This window comes from Teleopsis dalmanni, chromosome 1 (assembly GCF_002237135.1).
Source record: "Teleopsis dalmanni isolate 2A chromosome 1, ASM223713v2, whole genome shotgun sequence".
NCBI lineage: Eukaryota > Metazoa > Arthropoda > Insecta > Diptera > Diopsidae > Teleopsis > Teleopsis dalmanni.
Window position 1 is genome coordinate 194,536,354 of NC_051846.1, and position 8,647 is coordinate 194,545,000.

Below are 8,647 nucleotides of genomic sequence, written 5' to 3' on the forward strand. Positions count from 1 at the left end.
TTCTAAACAAAATTAATTAAGACAATATTTTAAGTGAAATTCACACAGCCACAGATATGAACTCACATACCTTCACTTGCCGCGCCCTGTCTGTAAATATGTAAACAATAACGTAAATTGGAATTTACAACTTTTGCTAATAATAATCAAGCACGCAATTTCACTGTCAACACTGAATGTCTATAAGAACTCTGAATGAGTTCTCATACTCAATAGAACGAAATTATGTGCATTTCAAGTGTGAGGCCATCAAAACCAATTTCATTGAGTGCTACCAAGCAAAATGGATGGATTAGCAAATATTGTTGTAATATGGCATGCAACAACCACTACGCCGAGTGCCTCATTAACGTAAATTTTCTTCTCTTATGAATTTCAGACTGATAATCGGAAATGGCCTCATTCAAGACATTTTGCAGCGAACACAAGTTCAAGTGTTCAGTGACAAACAACCACCGATAAATTTAGCAAATGAGGTGGCTGAAGGGAACGCCGAAAACCCGTACGCGGAGGTCAGCAAACAGTTTAGCAAAATCGATTTTTTTATTTTAACATATGTCTATATACGTATGTATATGCAAGCTGAAGCAGCTAAAAGAATAATTGAATTTATGAAAATTTAAATTTTAAAAACGAATGTGGCAAAATGCAATATACCTTTGCTTGATTATCTAACCGGTCTATTTCACCTGCACGTCTTATGTCGTCACCGACAAGAATTTTTGCTTATTTATAAGCAAGTTTTTTCTTTTTTTCTTAAGTAAACTTGTCGTTTATATTAAATATTCAAGCATGCAACACGTGCTTTTTATTGCTTATCATATAGTTTTGCTAAAAGTTATTTTTGTTTATATAAAATAATCCAATAAGATTCTAACCAGCGTTGCCCACACGCACACTGCGATAAACACAACACGTCCGAGAGTTGAAAACAGACTGAAGTTTGTTTGTTGACTCTGGGATTGTTTTGCAAATTTTGTTGCTCTCACCATTGGCCTTGTTCTGCTATGATGTGGACGTTACAAGTTTTCATACATATTAATTATAAATTTAAATAAATGCTGTATAAAAAAGAAAAAGAGTATATTTTATTTACATTGTTTTATAAATAACAATTTAGAAATAATTTAATAACATAAATAAATTTTTAATGTAGAATGTATCAAAGTTGTTCCGATTTGTTTTTCTGGCAGTTCTCTTCCAACTGGAATTCTTATTGTGGGTTTTGAATATATACATGTAGCTAAGAGCATCTCTTTCACACTTATTATTATGAACAACAGTTGTTTCACGCATAAAATTAACATGCTTAACGTTAAGGTAACCAGCAATTGCACATTTAAAAGATTTCCGTTTAAATTTTAAAAACAAACAAATTTAGTCTATTAAATAAAAATTACGAAGAAGTCTAGTATAGGCGTTTTCGGTTACTCGCAAATGTGGCAAAAAAAATACATACTGACCTATATTCGCTAAACGAGACATTGGCATCACTGTTGCAATCAAGTGTCAAGTGTTATGTTTTGACAAGTAGCAAAAATAGCATAATGCAAACAAATTACATTCTGTATAAAAATAAACAATTAACATAGGTTGAAAATTATAATGAATACAGAATTAAAAGATATGGTAAAAATGTTGGAAATTTCAAAATAAAAAACTGAAATTTTTTTTTTACTTGCAACTTACAAAAAAAAAAAAAATTTTAAAGCAATAACATTTCTCTTAAAATCTCCAGAGTAAGGTCTTGACAAATTCAAAAATCAGTCTATGATATGAACATTTCAATTACTAATGAAGTTCAAATACATAAATTAATTAATTAATTTATATTTAACGAAGAAAAGCTAATTGTTGCCCTTCTAATATTTATTTGTTCTTTTTTCTAAATTAATTAAAATTTGTTAGCGGTATAATTTTTTAATGTACTTTATCGTACACAATAAACAAAAACATTAAAAAAAGCATTTAACATATTTTAAAAGTGATCAAATTTGTTTCAACCAGATTTAATATTGTGTTTTTACAACTCTGAAAGAAAAAATTATTACTTTTATATAAATTCAGATTGTATATAATTTATAAACATCAAATCATTTCTTTATAAAAGTTTAAAAATTATTAACAGTTAGTATTATTATCTTAATTAAAAATTTTTAAGTTTTTTTAATCTTTGTAGTATATTTTGAGACATACTGACACGAATTGCTGCTACCCAAAACTAGAGTAAAAGAAATAAACCTAAAAAAACACTACAATAAACAAAAATTATGTCAATTAGTAGATATAACTCCAAATGTCAAATTAAGTGTTGTATATATTTGTTATAAAACGTTACATTTTTAAAAGACGCGATCAACTAGTTATATATTTCTAGACATGATCAGTATATCAAAATTTATACTGCATTAATTTGAATTTGTGAAATATTATTACTATTTTTATTTTATACATTAAATTTTTACGAAAATATATAAAATATTATGTAAAATATAATATATAAACATAATATATAATATGTTTTTATAAATAAAATATAAAAAATATAAAATATAATATAAAAAATAATATAAAATAGAATAGTTCACAAATGCTTGTGTATAGAACGTGCTCGTATATTCGCAATGAAAGAAATTCAAATTTTAGCGTAAGTTGGTATTTTTTCGCTTTCTTACACTTTTTAGTACTACCAAAATTTGAGTTTTACTCTTACCAGCACTGTTTTTTCATTGACAGGCGACAGGTGAAAAGCAGAAATGAAAATTGACTGAAGCGAATTCGTGTGTGGACGACATGACGGAATAATGGAAAATTAATTTAATAACTTAAATTATTTTCGAAGGCGTGAGATAACAAAATTAATATGGTTTTTATTTAAAAAAATATTAACAAATAAAAGTTAATACACTAAATTTTATATATCGTTAAATGTATATAAAAAAGCGAACGAAAAAACGAGGTGGAGCGACTAAGGAAAATCGAAAAAAAAAAATTAATGCGAAAAATCGTAAAGTAAATTTTGGTAAAGTGCGTGAAAACAACAATAATATTGGCAATTTTTTTTTTGTTTTAACAATATAACTAATATTGTGAAAATTCAATAAAAGTGTTTAAAAGGTGTAAGAATAGAAATTGGAAAAGTAGAAAGAAAATATACACATGAAGCTAATTGATGATAACTAAAAATTAAATGCATTTTTTTTAATAATAAAAAAGTTTGTGCAAAAAGTGTTAGTAATTTAATTTAAAATTAATTAAAGTTCTAATAGCATTGCGCTATTCTACGCTAATAATAACGAAAAGTAAACAAATGTCTTCTTAAAAATAAATAATTAATTTGGTAACTGCATTGGCAAGTCTACCGACACCAAACAAATTCTTCTTTGCTTGGTGCTTCCAACGTTCCTTATTTAATCTCAACCGCTGCCGTCTTATACTCCTTCCCTGGTCCTGATTTACTGTAACTTTGTGGTATCAAAATGCCCAAATGCGATTTGAAGACTCGATACATTCCTGCGACATTTGCTTGGATTCTATTACTTGTGACAACATTTCTCTTCTTCTTCTATCCGTAAGTAATACATGCTTCTTTATACAATATTTATTTTGTTTGTACTTGTTTTTTTAGCCAAGATATTATGCCATTAATGTAAATAATTTTCGAATTATATCGCATTATTAGCTGTTTATTTTATTTAATTACTTTTACTTTACTGTGCTTCTGTACACTAACCTTCATGTTTCATGGATTAGTGTCCTTGGAAACAAGCTGTGCAGGCCTGCTTGTCTCTGACATTTCTTTGAAGGTTTCGTTTAATGTGTGAATTAAAAAAAAAAATGTAAACATAATTTATAAAAATTTTTTATTTGTGCTCATAGATGATGCTTCCGTGTATGTAATTAAAATTGAAATGAGTTTTGTTTAATGAAAAAAAAGTAATATATCTACTTATTTCTGTATCATAACACATTAGTATCTTCACCTACCAGTATAATATTTAAAGGTTTCCCTGTGAAATTAATCTTATGTTAGATGGAAAGGAATTCAAATGTAGAAAATTAAGTATCTTTTAAATCTTTAATAAAACTGAAACATATACATAGCTACCATAGAATCTAGGATTTAGTTCTAGAAGCTGCCAGATCTATAACTTGGAACCTAAAAGACTCTAAAAAACAGGTTACTGGTTACTGTTGTTAATATTGTTGTGATAACTTCTAATGTCGGAATAAAAAGGCAAACACAAAAGATGACAAAACACTACACAATAGGGCGAACGGAGTAAATTGGTGGGTCAATATGAGAAATCCTGCCAACTCCCCGTGACGAAGTAATCAACAACATGTCATCAACATTGATGTGGGCATTTTAGTTGGAAATTTTCATTAAGATTGGAACTGCCGTTGAGATACACGTTGAAGATAGACATATATCTATAGGTAGACTATATCAACTATAGGTATATCAAAATAGACTTGACAAGAAACTATGTAGAGCATGTCTATATCTTATCCTTTCAAAAATCTGTTTTTATCCTGTTTGGGTTACAGTAACAACAGTGCAGAGTAATTTAAAGCTACCGTTGAGCCTCGTCTCCACATTAAGGAAACCATTTCAAGGAGTCTCATTAAGGAGTCTCCACATTTATTAGGTTCATTCCAATGTTGTGAATATACGTATTCTGTATTTTTGTTTTAATTACTATTAACATCAGATATAATTAATGGTCTCTTACTCATAAACATTATTACTGCCATTTCAGGGTTCAAATTTTTCCTATTTTCAAATTTTTGACTTCAAAATATTTAATATATCAAGTTTTCAGTTAAAGCTCTAAACGTATTCTATATATTGTACATCTTGTTAGAATTTGTCAAATATTTTTTAAAGAAACTCATACTCAAGAATAACTAATAATTTACATTGAAATTTAAATTCAAGATAAAAATTTCACGAAAATATGAATTGTGATTGCTATGAGACCCCTATGTAATATTGTGCAGCTAAATATATTTTATCGTAATGTATTATATATTTTAAAAACTACTTGTTGTTGTAGTGTGGGTTTTTGCTCTTACAATCACTTGTTTTCTAAATTTGACAACAATATAATCAATTTATGGTAGACCTCAAGCCGCCATTACAGTATATAATACTGTATTATGTTCGGTCTTGCTAACTAAATATAAAAGGTTAATTTTATTATAGTCTATCACTAATTTACTTATTTGCTATTGTAGCATTACTTTTACTTTTAATTGTTCTTTGAGTCATTCACTTCTAAAATCAAGACAAATCCATCTTATTTATGAATTACAAAAAAATTTTTAATTGCTTGTGTTAGACATTCATCTACACCTCATTAAAGTTAATATTATGTACAAGTATGGATATAAATACTTTTAAATAATCATATACAAATAAACAAACATTTTGGAATGACTCATTAACATATGTATATATTATACCCAAAGAAGGTTTTTTTTAAAATTTGCGGTATTGGACTGTATATAAGTAAATTTAAAGAAAAAAAACAGTATGAATAAAAAGTATACGTAACACTACGAAACATTTTTATGAGATATCAAAAGCAGCTGTAATCTTTAAGGCACTTTTTAAGGACGTCTAACTTATGATCATAACTCTTGTCGAAGTGTGATCAAACATAATCACATGATCAAAAACGTGGAAAGATCGCTTTCTTCAAGAACAGATATTTTTTGGATAAGCATTGAAAAGTTAAAAGAAGTAAACAATGACAATAAATAGTGCTGAATTATTTATATTGAGTCAAACTATAAAAATTGATTCCTTTTAGTAGTCAATAAATATCCATTTACGTAAAAAAAATAATTTTAAAAATTGTAAAAACCGTATGTTATGTCTGATACACTATTATACTTAATATAAAAACTTAGTTACCTTATTATGGTAGCCCTTGGATTCCACTTTATTCTGTCGACTTCTGTTGTCGTATTGACTCTATGCTATAGTTTATTTATAATAAAATATATTATATAGATTATCAATATATTCCTTGTAACACAAGTTATTCCATTGCCTTTGAGAAACATTGCTTAGTTAACGTTCCTTACGAATTATGAAATTTCTACATTGATCAATCCTTCTGATGATTCTACATTAATCATCATTTTCAAGAGACTCCGGAGTGCAAATTTTACAGCACCTGAAACCTATACTTATCTATCATAATGCCTATACTTATCTATCATAATAACATGTTTTACTGCAGATAAAATTATTTATGTTAATCAAATGAAAATTTGGTTGTTTCAACTAGCATAAATTGATTTATGTATGTGAAATTGCTTGTTTGTTTCAGTTATTTCGAATTTTTTTTAATTTCCCTAGTGGGAAATTTATTTTAAGGGTTGTATTCGATATTTTTTTTCTTAAATCAGTTGATTTATTTATAATAAGCTCATTTATATGAAAGTTTAATGATCAAAACTGTATAAATGAGACAAGTGGAAAATTCGTTTGACAATATTTATTAATTGTATTACATATACCCTGACTACTTTCGAGAACTGTCGTTTGCAAATATATATTTTCTACCAAAAAATTACGACAAATATCTTTATTTATAAAGATATAAAATTTTTTTTTTTTTTAGAATGTCTTTATTGAATTGGTTTTATGTAAAGCCTAATAATAAGCTTTAGAATCTTAAAAAACTAAGTGGTCTCTGAATAAGTAGCCATGGCTTATTTACCACATATCACTGAGCATAAGTTGAAATGCAACAATAATGCCAAAAAATTGCCAGTGTAGATGCTGGATTATTATCAAAATTTGAGTAAATATTTAGAAATATTTATTTGAACATGAAATTAGATAAACTTATTTTACATTCCTACTTAAAATACTTAATATCAACAAAGCATTTTAATATTGAGTAATAAAATTGTTTACAATAATTTTATTTTAAAATAAAATTCAAGACAATTTCTAAACATTGAGTTTGTTGATGTTAGTCGTAGTTTCGGTACTCGTTTCGGTACTCGCATCATTAAATAAACAACCTGTTAAGATATGTAAGAGTAGAAATTAATTTTTTACAAAATTACTTGCTATTTCACACATTAATTAAAGAAAATAATTTGTTATTCGCCTGGAATATTTTGTTTGTTAAGAATTTCTTTTGTAATGAATTTGGAAGGAAATTGAAAATATAAAAACGTTGTGGAATCATTGCGAAATCCTTTGAAAGTATGTCTGAGAAAATATATCTGGGTCTGCATGCTTGTATATAGATATATGTATGTATGTAAATCACTCCACAATCGCTTGAAATGTTTACAATTACAAAATAAGAAAATGAAAGCATTTAGAATTTAAATAAAAATTTATTATAAAAATATAAAAAGACGGCGGAGCACAATAAATCTACGGTTACTGTTGCCTGTCATAGTTATTGGTTGGACGGATGCATGCCTCCATCTTACTGTAATCCTCAGACACTCTTAGCGCACTTATACTTAACATTAATTTTCTATTTCCCTTTTGTACTTTCAAAGAAATCAAAAGGAAAGAAAATGAAAATGAGAAAAAATAATGAAAAATGGGAAGAAAAGTACGTCAATTTCAGACGCAATATTTTGTGAAAAACTAAAGCTGAAGAGGAAAAAATTTTATTTATTTCAACTGCAATCTTCATCAGACTGCACATCTCCATTTCTTTTGCGTGCAATGTAAATCCTTAAAAGTCTTTTTGCACTCTACAACCGAAAACATTAAAGTGCATTCCATTTAACAATCTGTAAGATATTTTTATATCTTAAAATATTTTTTGGAATATTTTTTGATTTATTCATAAGTTGCGTTAACCTATAAAGAAATATGCATCCCGAAGAGAAGACCATTATAAACATATTGGAAGTATTATATTGCCAAGCAAGTTCTTTATCGAATTAAAGACAACATTGTTACCTTAAGAAAGACGTGCATATCTCTCATCAAATAGTTCCGTACCAACGATGGAGTATAGCGTTATTGTACTAGTATCCTATTTATCGTACTTAACAAAGTTTGGGTAGTCACAACAAATGTGACATTCATTCACTCAATGGCACATAGTTTACAATCTATGAAGGAAGTAAACGTTGTGTTAATATAAAGACTTATACATCAGTTGCATGTCATCGTCAAAAATCGGTGCCGCCACTCTGTCGCTTGAGTGGTGCAACTGCTCGTGCCGTGCCGTTTCTCAATCCAAAACTTTCTACGAACCGGAAAAATATTCAATATGTTTTAGAATGAACGGCAAATTTCCAATACTAGAACAGATGTCAATATGTTCCCAAAATATGATATCGTTTAACCTGAAAACACAACACAATACATTACGGAGAGATGGTGCTAATAGAGTGGACCAGAATAACCGCTTAAGCGACAGAGTGGCACCATCGAGCGTTTTTTGCTTCAAGCTAAAGTGTCTGAGTATTGTCAAACTGTCAAGTAAGATTAAGCAAAATGTCTTCAATATAAAGTTTGTTTGCAATTTGATTAAAATATGAATTTATTCATTAATGTCGCTTTTTAATATTCCAAATATGTGTAGAATGTAATTTTTAGGTCAAAGTAATTTAAACGAAATTACCATTGATATTTATTCACATAATT

The 8,647-nt window shown here is 27.8% G+C and overlaps 1 protein-coding gene across 2 annotated transcripts in view; it reads right to left on the bottom strand.

Annotated features, from left to right (window-relative positions):
* The window catches only part of LOC119671031, a 13,507-nt gene extending 12,513 nt beyond the window's left edge, over nt 1-994 (bottom strand). The window contains exon 1 of one of the 2 annotated variants that reach the window (XM_038081519.1): nt 879-994. The gene's annotated coding sequence lies outside the window, so the exon portion shown is untranslated. Of the gene's footprint in view, nt 1-657 lie in introns of both variants that reach the window. The other variant, XM_038081518.1, reaches the window with a different exon arrangement.
* Between the last annotated feature and the right edge of the window lie 7,653 nt (nt 995-8,647).